Genomic DNA, 17,712 nt, shown 5'->3' on the forward strand with positions numbered 1-17,712 from the left:
GGCCGAGGCGGGCAGATCACGAGGTCAGGATATCGAGACCATCCTGGCTAACACAGTGAAATCTTGTCTCTACTAAAAATACAAAAATTAGCCGGGCGTGGTGGCAGGTAACTGTAGTCCCAGCTACTTGGGAGGCTGAGGCAGGACAATGGTGTGAACCCGGGAGGCGGAGCTTGCAGTGAGCCGAGATCGCGCCACTGCACTCCAGCCTGGGCAACAGAGTGAAACTCCGTCTCAAAAAAAAAAAAAAAAAAAAAAAAAAAAGTAAAAGCCTAAATGTTCAACAGTAAAAGAATGATGAAATAAAAACAATGGTATATCTGCAAAATAAACCATAAAAAGTGAATTTAAGACTATGTTTTAGGCTGGGTGAGGTGGCTCACACCTGTAATCCCAGGACGCCAAGACTGGCAGATTGCTTGAGCTCAGGAGTTTGAGACCAGCCTGGCCAACATGGCGAAACCCCATTTACAAATACAAAAAAAAAAAACTAGCCAAGCATAGTGGCACACGCCTGTGGTCCCAGCTACTCCGGTGGCTGAAGTGGGAGGATCGCTTAAGCCCGGGCGTGGAGGTTGCAGTGAGCTGAGGTCGTGCCACTGCATTCGAGCCTGGGTGATGGAGCAAGACCCTGTCTCAAAGAAAAGAAGGTGTTTTAAACAAACGGGAAGATATCAACGATGTTATGCTAAGGAAAAGAAGCAGGACGTGCAGGACGCCCAGGACCAGGGCATGAGGGAAACGTGTCATCGTGACTGCAGGGCCTGGTGTATAGATAGAAGTGCATATACATATTTGATGAGCTTTGACGTCTCATAGATGTTAGAATTAATGAAATTACACACAGTCACCATGCGCCATTTGGTTCTCTTCCCTCTACCCTCAGTAAGGGTAGAAACAAGAAGCAGGACATAGAACTATTTACAAATCCTGATCACAAGTTTGTAAAAAAAAAAAAAAAAAAAAAAAAAAAAACAGAAGAAAGCTGGGAAAAAATACCCCAAAGCAAGAAGAGTTTGTCTTGGGAGGTAGAAATCCAGTTGGTTGCGTTCTGCACTTTCACATTTTCTACAACAAGCGTGCACTGCGTTTAGAATCAGACGATGTATAATTGTATTTGATTATCACTCAAACCCGATGCCATCACTGCTGCCTTTACAGAGCCGCGCTGGACGCAGAATGGCCACCTGCCCTGGGATCTCCGTCCACTCTCCGCCACCCCCACCACGCTCAGCCTCCCACTTGCTCCTCTATCCTGATATGTGGTCCCAACACCCCCGGCACCTTGCAAAGCGCCTGATGTGGTCCTCGGAGGAGCCCACCCCTGTCCACAGGGACCCTCCCTGCCGGAGACCACAGCCCAGGCCAGCTCACGGGGAATGTCCGCTGGACCAGTACCAGCCTCTAGGATGACCGGCTGGACTTGAAGCCATACATGGCTCCGGGATGAGGTACCTGGGGATGAGCCCCGGGGGTTCCCCCAATGGAAGGCACTGGATACAGTGTGGGAGGGGACACCAATGCCCTGAGGTGCCTGTGGCACACCTGGGGCAAGGAAGGGAAGGAGCACACAGACACACTGACACACACTTGCACACACACACAGGTGCTCTCACAGACATGCACACACACAAATGCACACGCTCCCACTCATGCTCACTCATGGACACATTCGTACATGCACACACTCGTGCACACACACACACCCTTGCCTGTGTCCACAGTCCTGCTCTGAGCCAGCAGGACCCACCCAAGTGTCCAAGGAGCAGGTGACCCTGCTAGTGAGGAGCTTGGGAATAGCCCCCAGCTGGGCAGTGGGCGAGGTGTCCCCAGGTGAGGGAGACACGGAGACCGGGGGTGGAGGTGCCTTGGCTAGGCCAGCAATGGGGCAGCGACCCAGGCTGTGTCCTGGGAGCACCCTGGCCGAGCTCTGGGTTGAATGTGTCCCATGACTGGCAAGCAAAAGGGACAGCCATCCCGAGAGCTGCATTCCGGGTCCGGGGCAGCCCCGCCAGCCTCCTCCAGCTTCTGGGCACCCCCTCCATTGTCCTCAGCCCACCCATCCCGGGCTGGACCCTCCTCCCCTGAGCTGGTGCAGGTTCCCTTCCCTGACCCCAGCACGTCACCCACCACCGCAGCCTCCAGCCCCGTCACCAGGCCCAGTGGCCACCGCCCACACCCCACACCTTCATCGGACTGCCCTGGAGTTTCCCAATCATACACAGCTGAGGCTAGTTCCCCATGCGGTCCTGCCTCCCGCCCTCCCCGGCCCTGTGGGAAACCTAACCCCTTCCCCCACCCTCACACCCAGCCCCACCGAGGAAATCCAACCTCTAATCCCTTGTCTTCTCTCCACATCCTCCAGCCCCTTGCAGGCCTCCAACCTCCACCCCAAGGCACCAGCCCAGGGGGACCGTGCTCACGCCTCCCTGGGGATCTGCACTGTCATCCACCATGGTCATTCCTGACCTAGATCACAGCCACTTCTAAAAGCACTGCCCGTGGCACCCCCAGCCCACCCTGGCTCACAACAGCCCTGGGTGCCTGGAGCCTGTGCCCCCATGAGCTCTGCTCCCTGCTCACGCCTGTCCGGGCTCTCTGCTTGTCCAGGATCCCCTCGGAGGCAGGGCCCGAGGCATAGGACGCTCCGGAACCCCCACTGGAAGGGCAGTCAGCCCCCACCAGCCCAGCTTCAAAATGCCCGGTGCCTCCGTTTCCCCAGTCTACCTGGAGGGGCAGGTCCCTCTGGTCCGACAGCTCAAGCCCCCGAGGAAGGTGAGCAGCTGCCCCATGAGGAGGGCCGTGACTTTTTAATGGGAAATAACAAGTGAGTCCTCATGCTGCCGTGGGACCACTGCGGACCAGCCTGGTGCCTCCCGAGGGGACAGCACACGGCTCCGTGGATACTCGGTGTCCAGACAGGCAAATCCAGACACAGAAAGTGCGTGGGTGGCTGAGGGGAGGGGGAGGGGGATGCGGAGGGACCACTGATGGGTGCGGGGCTTCCTTCTGGGCTGATGAGAATGTTCTGGAACTAGAAGCAGTGGTGGTTTCCACACCATGGTGAATGTTCTACAAGCCCCTGAGCTGTTTGCTGTAAGACGGTTATTTTGTATTATGTGAATTATACCTCAATACATTTTTTTAAGTAACAGTTTGACATCCGTGTGTCAATGCTGGGTGGGGACAGGCGCCCCACTCCCCCATCCTAGTGCTACCCCCAATCCTAGGACTCCCCCATCCTAGTGCTCCCCACCCCATCTTAGGGCACCCCCCGACCCCAGTGCCCCCCCATCCTACTCCTCAGTACCCCGACAGCTCACTGCCCATTCTCCCAGACCTCCTTCATGCTCCACCCACCAGGGACGCTCCCTCTGGGAAGCTGCCCAGATCCTCCCAGAACAGGGACTATCTCCACAACAGGCTGTCCTGGGGGACTCCCCTGTCACAGCCAGAACCCTCCACTGCTCACACCATGAAGAGCTCATTCCTCATCCAGCAGCCCTGGGGACCTGAGGCGCCCCCTGGCACTGCCACATGGAAAGGTGCAGCACAAGGGGTTGTCAGCAGGCTGGAAGTGGGCTCTGGCCCCAAAGGCAGACAGACAGGGGTCTACCTGGGTGGCCGGCAGGTCGGCCTCGGCGGGGCATCTGAGGACCTCCTGGCACCAGGATCCCCTTTCCCCCATCTGGTGATGCAAACAGGATCCCGTGCAGGAAGGAACTGGCGCAACCCTGGCAGGCGTGCTGCTGAGTCGAGGGCAGACGGCATTGGGGAAGTCAGCATGTCCAGGGGTCAGGCCAGTGTCCCTGGGAAGCCCAGGGTGGTCCCCATTGTCTGTTACTTATACCCCTCTCCGTTGCAGGCTGAAGTAGCAAGATTCTTGGGGTTCCTGGGGCAGGAGAAGGGAGGAAGGGGTACTCTGTGCCCCCCTACGAACCACTGTGGGGCAGACAGAACTTTGTGGGCTGGGGAACAGGATTTCTCTGCAAAGGTTTGCACAGGGGCCCAGACACAGGACAGTCTGAGAGGAACAGAATTCCTAAGCAGAGACAAAGAGTCACTTTTCCAGGTGGAGAGACGGAAACCGGGTGTCAGCCAAGCCCCACCTGCACAGAACCCAGGCCCAGCCCACCTGTCTCCCCCCTCACCCCTCCTCCCCCACATCCCCAAGACGAGGTGAAAAGACACATCCCTCAGAAATGAAAGGACAGACCCAGTGCCTGGGATCAAGCATTAACTTTTCTATGACGCAAGCCTCCCTGGGGCTGGGGGGAACCGTGGCCGGGGACACGTGCACACACTTGTGGCTCAGACGCATCCACGGGGCAGCAGGCCACCTGACGCCAGGCCGCCATGCGACCCAGTTCTTCAGAGGCCTGGCCTCCCCGATCTGGCTGGTCACTTGGGCCCATCTGCCCCCAGTCTCCCAGGACAAAGGCTGTGTCCAAAGGAGACCCTGACCCCAAGAGCCGGAACTGCCCTGGGAGTGATTAAGGAGGGGCTTGGATCATAATCCCGAAAGACACCGTCTCAACACCATCATCCAGAATATGCTGAAATCCCTGAAATCTAAAATCCCCAAAAGCACAGTCACCGGAGGGTTGCGTCATGTTAGGCAGAGCTGGGACCCTGAGATTGTCTTTATTTGGAAATTAAGTGTGCTCTAGGGAGATGCCCGTGGTGGCCAGGTTGACAAGGGTGGCCTTCGATTTGGGTGTCAACTCAATCATAGAAGTGAAAACACAGGCAAAAAATACAAATCTCCCTGCCAAATTATTCAATCACATGAGACTTCCAAACCCCTCACAGGCAGTGCCACGCTTGCCTTCAAAAAAAAAACAGTCTTTGGGCCGGGAAAGGTGGCTCATACCTGTAATCCCAGCACTTTGGGAGGCTGAGGTGGGCGGATCACTTAAGGTCAGGAGTTCGAGACCAGCCTGGCCAACATGGTGAAACCCCATCTCTACTAAAATACAAAAAAAATTAGCGGGGCATGGTGGCACTCACCTGTAATCCCAGCTACTTGGAAGACTGAGGCAGAAGAATCGTTTGAACCCGGGAGGCAAAGATTGCAGGGAGCCAAGATTGTGCCACCGTACTCCAACCTGAGCAAGAAAGCATGACTCAGTCTTGAAAAAAATAAAAATAAAAAATCCTTTGGCCGGGAGTGGTGGCTCACACCTGTAATCCCAGAGCTTTGGGAGGTTGAGACAGAAGGATCACTTGAGCCCAGGAGTTTGTCACCCACCTGGACAACATAACAAGACCGTGTCCCTACAAAAATTTAAGAATCAACCAGCAGTGTGACTTGAACCTGTGGTTCCAGCTTGTTGGGAGGCTGAGGCGGGAGGATCGCTGAAGCCCAGGAGGTCAAGGTTGCAGTGAGCCACCACTGCACCAATGCACTCCAGCTTGGGCCACAGAGCAAAACCCTGTCTCAAGAAAACAACAAACCACAACAAAAGTCCTTTGTCAGAGAAGAAGAAGAATTCAACCAGGTCAGCAACCTCAGAACCAGACGCTTGCTGACACCAACACTCCTTCCTGTTATAAAGCACATTCAGCGGTGAGCTGAGCTATCCTTGGGGATCTGACCACCGGAGAAGATGGATTCTAATATTTAGTACTAAATCTAACAGAAAACCAGTGCATGCTTCACTTTGCCTAATGGATGGCACCTTCCAAACCGGCCCTGCTGATTTTTTTTTTTCTTTTTTTGAGGCCGAGTCTCACTCTGTCACCCAGGATGGAATGCAATGGTGTGATCTCGGCTCACTGCAACCTCTGCCTCCCAGGTTCAAGTGATTCTCTCGCCTCAGTCTCCCGAATAGCAAGGATTACAAGCATCCACCACCACGCTCAGCTAACTTTTGTATTTTTGTAGAGACAGGTTTCACCATGTTGGCCAGGCTGGTCTTGAACTCCCGACCTCAGGTGATCCGCCTGCCTCTGCCTCCCAAAGTGCTGGGATTACAGGCATGAGCCACTGTGCCCAGCCTCCATCCCCACTGATTTTTATCAGCTATATATAATTCATGCCCCTGTTGGATTAGGAAATTCCAGAGCTTTCCTGGCTTGTTTCTGTATTAACAACTGGGAAAAGTACAGCACCTTATCAACATTTATTTGAAGATTTGGTGGACTTTGTGGAAGAAAATGGATTTCGATAGAGTCCCCAAACCATGACAGATTTGGAATTAGGTGTGATCAAGGTTTCTAACAGTGAATTTGAAGATGTCACCAATAAAGTTTGTCTTTTCTGTTCAGCCCAATGCACTGGGCAGAAAATTCAGACGAGACAGGAACTTCCGTTTAAAGATGCGTCATTTGCCTGCATGGGCGTTCCTCCTAGCTGATGACACCCCGGAGCGTTCAGGGAATTAACAGCTGCATTTGCCCTAAGAAGCCGGGGAAGTTACTGACTGGTTCGAAAATACTCGTGCGTATGGCAGGATGAGAGGATGCTTTGTGACGGTGTTGCTGCTCTGTCACCAGCACTATCTCTGCCAAATCTGTGGTCTGTGTATGAGGCCCATGCGCAATGGACCTCCTGTACCCCAAACAACACAGAAGCACGGCACGGAAGATGGGAGAATCTAACGGGAATGCTCATGCAGTATGGGCCGAATCACAGAAGAATTTCAAAAAGAGCAGTGACAGCTCACGCCTGTAATCCCAGCACTTTGGGAGGCCGAGGCAGGCGAACCACCTGAGGTCAGGAGTTCGAGACCATCCTGGCCAACATGGTGAAACCCCATCTCCACTAAAAATACAAAAGCTAACCCAGTGTGGTGACGGGCACCTGTAATCCCAGCTACTCAGAAGGCTGAGGCAGGAGAATTGCTTGAACCTGGGAGGCAGAGGCTGCAGTGAGCCAAGCTGAGATCGCATCACTGCACTCCAGCCTGGGCAACAACAGTGAAACTCCGTCTCAAAAAAAAAAAACAGAGCAGTGCCACGCAGAAGATGAATATTAGCGTCTTCTCCAAGGAGAGCCACAGCCTATGAGAAAAAAAGCAGCTACTCGTCGAAATGCACTCATCATGTGGTCGTGAGAGGCAGCCAGGTCTTAGGGACTGTCTCTGCAGCTGCCCGTCACCTGGCCCTGCCATACCCTTTTTCATAAATCCAATTTTCTTTTTTTCTCTTAGTTTTTTTCCCCACTATTTTTTGTTTTTTATTTTTTTGAGACGGAGTCTTGCTCTGTCACCCAGGCTGGAGCGCAGTGGCACAATTTCGGCTCACTGCAACCTCCACCTCCCGGGTTCAAGTGATTCTCCTGCCTCGGCCTCCCATACAGGCGCCCGCCACCACGCCCAGCTAATTCAAGGTTCAAGCAATTCTCCTGCCTCAGCCTCCTGAGTAGCTAGGATTACAGACTTGCGCCATCACACCCCGCTAATTTTTGTATTTTTAGTAGAGACGGGGATTCACCATGTTGGCCAGGCTGGTCTTGAACTCCTGACCTCAGCTGATCTGCCAGCCTCGGCCTCCCAAAGTGCTGGGATTACAGGCTTGAGCCACCGCGCCCGGCCCTTTCCCACTATTTTAAGTGGTCAGCAATACTTCTTACAGCTCGCTGTGCTCTGCACTTCATCTCCGAATCATTTCCAGTGCTGGAGGTGTAAACTGCGTGGAGACCTTTAGAGGGTTCTCATTCATCTTGTGCACTTTTTGCGTGTTTGACTCCACAGATGTGCATCGTCACGGCGCTCCGCTGTGCACGGAAACCTTGAACTTCCTCAAAAAATGAAGAGATGTCCTGTTCGTACATTCACATTGGGGCAAGATAAAATTTCTCAAGACCCTGGCTCTTGTGGGCGACTGCACGTGTGGCGGTGACCATCGAGGTTTCTGACGGATCTTGTCAAGAGACTTAAGTCATCGTCACAGTATTTCAGACGAACGCAGCGATGCGGCCAGGTGCACATGCTTACCCACCATAGTAGCACGGCTTCATAAGTTTCCCTTTTTAATACATTTTACCTATTAATTTTTTTTTTTTTTTTTTTTTTTTTTTGAGATGCAGTCTCACTCTGTCGCCCAAGCTGGAGTGCAGTGGTGTGATCTTAGCTCACTGCAACCTCCGCCTCCTGGATTCAAGCGATTCTCCTGCCTCAGCCTCCCGAGCAGCTGGGATTACAGGCCCCTGCCACCACGCCTGGCTAACTTTTCTATTTTTAGTACAGACAGTGTTTCAACCATCGTGGCCAGGCTGGTCTCAAACTCCTGACCTTGTGATCCACACGCCTCGGCCTCCCAAAGTGCTAGGATTGTAGGCATGAGCCACCGCGCCAGACCTATTATTTTTCTTTTTCTTAATAAGGTCTCACTCCGTCACCCAGGCTGGAGTACAGCGGTGCCATCACAGCTCACTGCAGCCTCGAACTCATGGGCTCAAGCAATCCTCTCACTTCAGCCTTCCCAGTAGCTGGGGCTACAGGTGTGCACCATGCCCGGCTAAGGTTTGATTTTTTGTAGAGATGGGGTCTCATTGTGTTGCCCAAGCTGGGCTTGAACTTCTGGGCTCAAGCGATCTTCTTGCCTCAGCCTCCCAAAGTGCTGGGATTACAGGTGTGAGCCACTGCGCCCAGACTAAATGTCTTTTAAAGAATCTTTTAAATCATTTTTTCCTGAATTCAGTTTCTGGAATTTTGACCTTTTGGGATTTCCACACTCAGGATGATGGCACTTGGGACTGTGTCTTTTGGGATTCAGTCGGCTCCTGCTAGAGAGAGCCCAGTCCAGCAGACCCCTCCTCGGCCCTGATCGCCAGTCAGGCACGAAACTGAGGACCCCCTCCCCAACTCAGAAGCGGGGCCCTGGGCAGGGGTGTGGCAAGACCCCACAGGCCTCCCGACACCGGGGAGAGAGGGCGGGAGGAGCCTCTGGGACAGCGATGGTGCCCCCACAGGCCCCGGACGCAGCATGGTGCCCAGCCCTGAACCATCCCCACAGTCACTCCCGAGACCAGATAGGTGTGAGCATCTGCCACGTGGGATTCTGGGTGGCAGGTGAGGACGCAGCAAGGGCTGTAAGTCACCAGACGCCGCCCCCGGCAAGAGAGGGGAGCCCGAGTGTCCACGGATAAGGAGGATGCAGGCCGCCCACGGTTATTTTTAGGAGAGGCCACATAAAATGTAAGCTTCCGGGACAAGCCCAGGACATGGCAAGGTCCACAGGCCCGGGCCGGGTCCACCCAACACCACGGGCACTGCACCAGCCCATGCACACGCTCGCCTCCAACCCAGGCCTGCACGTGCTCATAGACACACACGTACCCCTCCACGCACATGCCCGCCGCACACGCTGGCAGCCCCAAGGTGGGCATCCAGCCCTCCCGCAGTGCTGGGACCAGCCCCACTCTCTGCTGCAGGGAACCCCCACCCGGTCCCCGGGGGTTATCACCCCAGCATCTCCAAGTCTGCCTCTCCTGCCCCTCGACAGCCAACCCTGCAATCAAACATGGATGCCCAGCCCAGCCCAGCGATGGAAGCAAGTTCCGCCAGCTGGACACTCACAAGGGACGTCCCCTGTTGACGCAAGACACAGCCCAGGCCCAGCCTCCATCAGCATCAGATGCCCCAGGGCCTACCCCAAGGCTGGTCCAAGGGTGGGACGGGCACCTGGAATGCCCCCGGTTCCCCAGGAGGCTGATCCCTGAGAGTGGAGAAGCCCTCAAGGGGCAGGCAGCTCCAGGTAAGGTCCCACAGCCCCCATCTCTTCGCTCCTGGCCGGTCCCTGCTCGACGCACACTGTCCCCCAACACCTTGGCCCTCAGTCCCGCTCTTCCTGGGGGCCTACCCCCCTGTGCATCTCGGGACGCGGCCCTGACACAGCCTGGCATCCAGCTGGCCCCCTACGGACCTGCATGGACTGAGTCCCTCCCTCGGTGCCGGCTGGGCAGCGGCAGGGGGCTGCCGGGCTCAGGCTTGCCAAGGAGGAAATGGGCAGGTCCACGGCCAGGGCGGCCGAGCGTCGCGGATGCATGCCGGCCACGGTTATTTTTAGACAGGACTTGCAGGGCCGCCTGTCACAGAAGGAAAAATAAAACAGAGTCTGACGCGCCAGTTCGGGCTCCAGCAGCAGCCAAGCATCTCGCCAGACCCCACGGCAGAGAGCAGGGCAGGGCCCAGCCTCCAGAGCCAGAGTCGGAGCAGGATCCGTCCTCCCCGTCATTCATCCCTGGGGCCAGGAGCTGCTTGCAGGGACGCCTGCCTCCAGGCCACAGAGATTCCAGGCAGCTTCCCAGGGAGAGAAGGTACCTGAGCCTGGCGGTGTGCTGGTCAGTGTCTGCACCCAGCAACCTGGGAAGGAAAGCGGGGTGTGTGCTGGCCCCTGGCGCAAGTGCTCCCACCTGGACCCATTTCAGGGTGGGAGCTGCTGTGCTCAGCCCTGCACAGGGTCACAGGAAGTGAAGCAGCAGGCCACCTGCTCACTGCGCACAGACCTGAGGCCTCGTGTCCAGGACCTGCCCACCGCCCCGAGCCTAGCTCCCACAGGCCAGCTGGCCAGGGCTGCCTGACGCCAGGTACAAACCACCAAGGAAATACCTCCAACGGGCACTCGCCTGAGGGGCTCAGAAGGGCTGGGCAGGCCCTGGAAAGGCTCCTGGCATCTTTCGCCACAGAAACGCAGACAAGACCACCATGGGCAGCCCCCACATGCTCACCAGCCCTGGTGTTATAAAAACAGCAGCCGGCACTGGTGGGAGGGGAAGCCGTGGAGGCACTCGTCCGTGGGGATGGGGGCAAAATGGCACCACCTCCTGGAAGCTCCCTGGACAGTGCCCCACAGCCACACGCCAGCACCCCTATCCCTGGGGCCGCTATACACACAGCAAAAACCGCAGGACTCAAAGAGGCAAGGCCACAGGACCCTGCTTATGAGACGGACGTCCAGGCCAGGCGCCCGGAGGCCGAGACAGATCGGTGGCTGCCAGGGCTGGGGGCTGGGGACAGGGGATGGGGAGTGATGCCCTCGGGCATGGGGCTTCTGTCGGGGGCAGGGATGCTCCACCAGCTAGCCGTGCCATGGCTGCAGTCTTGGGAATGCAGGAAAGCCCCAAGCTGCTCACTTGACACAGGTGGGTCCTTGGTATGTGAATTACCTCTCAGTAAAGGGGCCCTCACTACAGCGTCCACAATGGCAGCCCACGAGACAGCCCACAACTGAGCATCGTTCACAGCGAACGAGCGAGCGAGATCTCCAACATGCGGCAGCTGGGAGGGCGCCGGCGGCCTGCGAGTGACCCGCCCGCTGGCGGTCCTGGGGGCAGCGGCGGGGGCTCTCGGGGGCTGGGCGTGCCGCCGCGTGGGTAAATCCAATGGGGGAAGCCCCAGACCTGCACCCCGGAGGCCAGAGCGTGCCTGTGTGTGTGTCGTGGTCACTAGGAAGCCACACGCCTTTTTCCCAGGGAGTTCGAGGAAATTCCACGTGGGCCTCACAGCGGAGCCCAAACCCTAAGCAGGCCCCACGGGCTGCAGAATCCACAGGACCAAGTACAAAGGAAACCCAAGGCCCCTTGTTCAAAGTCACTAAGAATTCCCAGAAGCCAGAGGGGCCCCACCGAGCATAGGCCCTTGTCGGAGGCTCCTCAGAGGACGGCACCCCCAGCCCCATCCCACAACGGCCTCAAGCCACAGCCTCAAACCGTGGCCTTGGCACGGAGGTGACTCGGCAGAGCCCTGGTCCCAGAGCAGCTCCCCTGTCCCCCAGCCTGGCTCCCCCAGGCCAGCTGGCCAGGGCTGCCCGACGCCAGGGGCAGGGAGAGGTCTTCCTGGGGACCCTGGCGGGTGGGTGGAGCCAGACTCCTGTCCCTCAGCAGCAGGGACCCCACACCCTCCCCGAGGGTGAGATGGGGATAGGCTGGCCACGCCCCACCGTGAGAGGTGGCCTTGAGCAGCCCTGGCTTGGGGCAGCACTCTGCCCCTCACTCCCCCTGGGGCAGGTGGCCCCGGCTGCCCAGAATCGCCCACTGCAGAGTCCCTGCCTGCTTTGGCACGGCCACCTCCGCTGGCAGGGTCCCTGTAGGAGCAGGAGTCTCCTGACCATGGCCCCCACCCCCAGGCTGGCAGTGGGAGCACAGCCTGCGTCCTCCCAGAAACCCCCACGTACCAGGCTCTGGGTGTTGCTCCTGCGTGGCTCTGACCGTGGCTGTAACCCCAGAGTGACCCCCTGGAGGACCCCAGCCCCACCCAAGGCCCCGGCCCCCTGACCCCAGGCCCCGGTCCCTGCAGAGGGAGGCTGGGGACTCGGCGAGAACGCCGCCTCCCGTGACAGTCCTCAGAGGTGCCTGGGAACTGGCTCCGGCCCCGTCCGCTGCCCTCATTTCCTCTGCTGGCTTCCTCTGCGGGGGGGGGGGGGGCGGGGAGGCCAAGGCCGCCGGTCCCGCTGGTGCTTGTTCCTCTGTGAAAGGCAGGCCCAGGCCCAGCGGGGCCCAGACGCCAAAGCCCTCCTGTTACTGCAGCCTGCGGAGGGGATGGGGGTCTCCCCACCACGGACACAGGCTCCTGGATCTGTGCCACCAGGGACAGGACTGCAGGCCGGGCCCCACGGCAGGTGCTTTGCATCAGGCTCCCACCCAGGAGTGGTCGAGTGGGCCTCCCGTCAGCCTCGCCCTGGAGTGCACAGAGGGGTCAGGTGGTCCTCAAGAAAAGCCTACCCCGGAAGAACCTTGTGAGCCAGAGACAGGAGGCCAGTGACAGCAGGAACGGCGTGGTCCTAGGCTCACCGCCGACACCGCATCCGAGGAGACACCGAGGTGCTCCGTGGACCCTCTGCCTCCCCCGTGGACCGAGGAGGAGGCAGAGGACGCCACGCAGCTGTGGCCCCAGCCTGCTTCCTCCTCACACCCAGCCAAGCGCCCTGGCGGGTTCTGAGGCTGGGGGCCAGCACGTGCCCTCATTTTCTTCCAAGGATAACTCTTCCCAGGGTGGAGTCAGAGGCTCCTGATGTCTCGAGGCAGCTGTGCTCACCCCTCAGACCCAAGGAGACCCCCAGATGCATATCCTGGGACCACGGGCTGCTGGCCCAGACAGCAAGGAATGGATGTGCTCACAGTTCTGGAGGGTGGAGGAGGAAAGCACCGCATGGGCAGGGCCGCTCCCTCCGAGGCGCTGGCGCGATCCCTCCTGCCTCTCCGGCATAGCGGCCCCAGGTGCTCCTGGGCTTGCATCGCTGCAGCCTCTGCACGTGGCCTCCTTCCCGCATGCACGCCACGCCTCCTCTTTTTACCAGACCCCAGTCATTGAATTCAGGGCCCACCCTACTCCAGTCCGACCTCATCTTAACTTGATTACAGCTGCAAAGACCCTAGTTCCGAATAGGGCCCCATTCTGAGGTACTGGGCGGGCATGGGTTTGGGGTGACATATTCCACTCAGCACATGCCTCCAGGGGGCACAGGACGGAGTGCAGTTCCCAGGTGGCCGGGGTGGCGGGTGAGTGCAGAGAGGACATGAACGGTCACCAGCCCTGGAGCTGCCGTGACGGCCCCTGGGTTCTCTCAGGAGCCTCCTGGAGCATGGGTGCTGCCGGACCCCATTTCAGAGGTGAAACAGACACAGAGAAGTTATGACACCTGTCCACGGTCACACAGCAGGGCCCGGCCCAGGACACCAGCCCACGCCAGAACTCTCCCGTGAGGGAGGGTCAGGGTTGGGAGCCAGGGAGGCAGCGGGCATGGCGGGGAGTCGATGCATCCCAAACATGCAGGGCGGCACAAGGCAGACCTTCCAGCATGTTCCACACAACACAACAGCTGCCAGCCCACCCCAGCCAGCTCTGGGGCACTCAGGCCCACAGGTGGCCACTGCAGGGGCCGGCCCTCTGGGTCACCGCACCACCCCATGGAGGGAAGCGCATGGCCTGGCCTCCTGCAGAATGTGCCGGAATGAGAGAAATGGTCTCCTTGACCCATGCCTGGGAGTCTGGGACCTCACACCCACACCCTCCCAGAGTGCCCGCACCCACGCTGTTAGGTGGGAGCCAGACCCATGCCCAGGGCCCATGGCCTGCGTGTGACCGCTCCCCAAGGCCACTGTCCATACAGCCTTCCCATGGGACCCTCTCCAAGAACCCACCTCGGCCTGCACACCTGCAGCCTAAGGGTCTCGGTGGGAGACCTGAGACCTGAGAGGAAGTAGGGGGACGGGCCCAACCCATGGGCACAGCTTCCTCTGGGGCATCCTCTGAGACCACGGGGGCGAGAGAAGGACAGGTAACTACTCCGAGGGCAGATGTCTGCTGCCTGAGCCCAAGCGGTCTGGGAGGCTGGAGGAGCAGCTGCCTTCAAACAGACCCCACACCTGGTGCCCGGGCAGTGTCAAGCGTGGGGCACTTTCCATGGGGAGGACTCCCGGGGACCACCCAGGCCCATGGCCTGCTCAGCCCCTTGAGCCCCTGAGTCCAGCCCTGCCCCTGGCACTGAGGCCATGCCTGGCCGGGGACTTGCTGCCTCCTCTGCCCTCTCCCCATCAATAAGATCATCCTGAGGCCCAGCCTGCCCAGCCCTGTGCCAGGCGTCCAGTTCACATGAATGCTGAGAGAGCGAGCACCGCGGCCAGGCACAGGCACTTCTCCCAGGAACCCCCCATGGCGCCTGGTTCAGGTCAGACACAGGGAGAGGCCTTGGGCAGGAGACAGGGCGTGAGCTGAGGCACAGGGGGGAGGCGGAGGTTGGGGGGGTGGCGAATCCAGGCTGCCACGTGTTCCGAGAACTTCCACAAACTCCAAGCCCTGCCCACTGGTCAACAGTGACACCTCTGTGTCAGGGATCAGCCATGGTGGGCACTGCCCAGGTACCCACCCTTGGCTCAGTGCACCACTGCTGTCCCTTCGGACCTGGCCATCACAGCCATTCCCACCTTACAGATGATGAAATGGCATGGAGAGCCAGTCACAGAAGGGCCCATCAGCAAACCAGAGGTGGCCCCAGGGCAAACCCCTGCTCCTAACTGTGCAGAGCATTCGACCCCCACCCTCAGGCTGAGCTCGCCTCTCCAGAAGCCGGAGCAAGGCGGCGTCCCCATGCCCACTCCCAGCCTAGGACAGCTCCAGGCCCCAGGGCTCAGGACGAGCAGAAATCATGGCGCCCTGAGGCCGCACCAGGGAAGGTGAAGGCTGGGGAGGGTGAGCAACAAGGTCAGCCCCCTCCCTTGGGGCACTCAGGTAGAAGGGGTGACCTCCGCTCGCTCAAGGCCATGCCACCCCCTTCCTGCCAGCCTGGACCCGGCCATCCTGCCCACGTGTCACCCCCATCACCCTGCCTTTCCTGGCCGCCATGCCCACCCTAGTCTTCCCAGAGCAAGGTTTCACCTGTGCAGAACGGATCTCAGAGAGGTTGGGTGAGTAGCCCGAGGCCACACAGCACAGAGGCTGGAAGGCTGCAGCTGCCAAGAAATCCTCCAGGGTCACTCACCCATGCTCCCGAGTGCTAGGGAGATGCGGGAAGAGCTGGGTTGCAGAGGAGGTGGCTCTTCCTGGAGCTCAAGCAGGCTCCTGGGCCGGGTGCCCTCCTGCCCTGCCCGCATCTGCCTGGTGCGGAAGGTCAGGGGCCCAGGCGTCCCACAGTCCGTGCCCACAGCCTCCACTCTAGCTCAGGCCCTGCACTCTCGGGCGTCTCTGCCCCCTGTACCACCACAACTGCCGTCACCTCTATGGAGAATGGCACCAGCTCCTGCGATGAACAAGGAGCCGGCCTGGCAGCGGGGCAAGGCCTGGCGACTGAGGTGAGACCCCCATGCCAGGTGGTGGCACTGCCCCAGATGCTGAGTGACACACAAGCCAACTGCCAGAGCCACAAGCATGGGCCCCTCCCCTCTGGGTGCCCCCCCACAGACACAAGCAGCCTCAGAAGGAACCAGCTCGCTCCAATTCGGGGATGGCAAGGAGCCAGCCATGTGCTGCAGGAAGCTTGGGCCCTGGGGGTCTCTGTGCCGGCACCACCACCTCCAGCACAGAGAACCAAGTGCTCACCAAGCACTGAGCCCACCCGGACCTCCCACAGGTGCTGTCAGCCCATGTTACAGATGGGAAAACCGAGGTTCACAGAGGCAAGGCCAGGCGGAGGGACTGCAACACAGGACAGCCAGGCTTGGAAGGCTGAGCTAAGTTTAGCGGGAGGGCAGGAGACCCCCCTCTCCTCCCTAACCCCCTCATGGGGGCTGCTGCAGAGCCTAGACCCAGCCCCTTAATCCGAAGGAGGGTCTCCTTCCTCACCAGCACCAGCACCTCGGGCAGCCCCTCCTGGTAGGTGGGCCCCAGAGCCCAGCAGGTGCCTGCAGCTCTGGCCCAGCATCTTGCAGAGGAGAGACGCCCCTTGCCTCCAACAACTTCTTTTCCTCTAAGTCATTAAACGGACACATTAGAATTACTCAGATCACAGCTGTTTACCCAGGGAAGGGCAGAGCCGGTGCTGCTCGAAGGCGGGGGAAAGGGTCTCTCATGGCCAAGGGCAAGGCCGGGCCCCAAGGCAGGGTGTGGGCCGAGGGTCCCCTCTGTTCTGGGGGCAGAAAGGACCAAGCACCCTGGGCCACGCCTGGCATGGAGATGCGATGAGGATCTGCCCCAAGCCTCCTCCAGCCCCTGCCCTCGGGCCGGGGAGACATCACAGCTGTTGCAGTGGCTGCTGGGCTCTGAGCCTTCACCTGCCCACCCCACAGGGACTTCTGAGCCCCAGGGGTCACTACAGGAAGTCATTTCTGAGCAAGTGACACCCACAGCCCAAAGCCCAGCAGACAGACCTCCCACCAGCTCCCTTCCTCCAGGGAGCAAATGCCTTCAGACCGAGATCTGCCCGGGGGACCCCCGTGCCTCCCTGCCAGGCTGCGTGCACTGGGCCCCGCTCCAGGGAAGGGGACACAGGAGATCGCGTCACATGCAAACACGCTTTGTTTGGGCTGGCTCAGCCTGGTGCCAGAGCCCCAGTGACGTGTGGGTGGGACTTGGCCCTGGGGCCATGGATGGCACAGGGCAGGGGGATTATCTCCCACTCAGGCCAAGCAGGGGCCGGATCTGGAGAAGCAGAGGTTAGAAAGCCCACTGCTTCCTGGTGACAGATGGGGCTTCCAGCTGTCCCCAGCCCCCTCTGCCTATCCCAGCTGTCCACCGCAGCCAGGAGGCCAGGCAGCCATGGGTAATCTTGCCCTGCCTGGTACACTGGCCATACGGGGTAAGAGGCCTGGCCTCAGGTCCCCTGCAGCCAGCTTGACAGCGTCACCTCGGGCCCCCACTGTCAGGGGGTCTGGGTACCCACCAAGGCCCCTCTCTTCTGAGCCTCTGCCCACTGGGCTCTGTAACGTGGACTGGCCCCTGCTCCCCCCTCATCCCCCGCCGGCTGCTGGGGGCTGGGCAGGGCTCTGAGAACCGCTCCCAGCCTGGCCAGAAGCCTCCCACGCCAGGGCCCCGGACCCAGGAGAGGCCATGGAAAGCCTGAACCCCAGCTGGCTGACACCCCCCACACCCCCAAGGGCCCTTAGTCTGAGACCAACTCTCCTGGACACCCGGGGCCCACGCGGGCCCTCCGTGCCCCAGTTACCTGTGCCCGGGAGGCAGCCACGGAGTCACGACCACGCGGGGGACGCCAGCCCACAGGAGGCCGGTTTGTGCTGGGGCCAGGGCCTGCCCCTCCGAGATCTGGGGCCGCCAGGGGGTCCGGCTGCTTCTGCGGCTGGGCTCCGGGCGGGGAAAGGGTTAATTTCCATGCAAA

The 17,712-nt window shown here is 59.4% G+C and overlaps 1 protein-coding gene across 4 annotated transcripts in view; it reads right to left on the bottom strand.

Moving 5' to 3' along the window:
- The window catches only part of AATK (apoptosis associated tyrosine kinase), a 46,823-nt gene extending 29,267 nt beyond the window's left edge, over positions 1-17,556 (bottom strand). For 2 of the 4 annotated variants that reach the window (XM_032178224.2, XM_058429125.1), the window contains exon 1: positions 17,542-17,556. The gene's annotated coding sequence lies outside the window, so the exon portion shown is untranslated. Of the gene's footprint in view, positions 1-5,010; positions 5,266-12,120; positions 12,210-17,541 lie in introns of those variants that run through there. The other 2 variants (XM_032178222.2, XM_058429126.1) reach the window with 2 other exon arrangements.
- Between the last annotated feature and the right edge of the window lie 156 nt (positions 17,557-17,712).

Source organism: Hylobates moloch, unplaced genomic scaffold (genome assembly GCF_009828535.3).
Source record: "Hylobates moloch isolate HMO894 unplaced genomic scaffold, HMol_V3 SCAFFOLD_15, whole genome shotgun sequence".
Lineage (NCBI taxonomy): Eukaryota > Metazoa > Chordata > Mammalia > Primates > Hylobatidae > Hylobates > Hylobates moloch.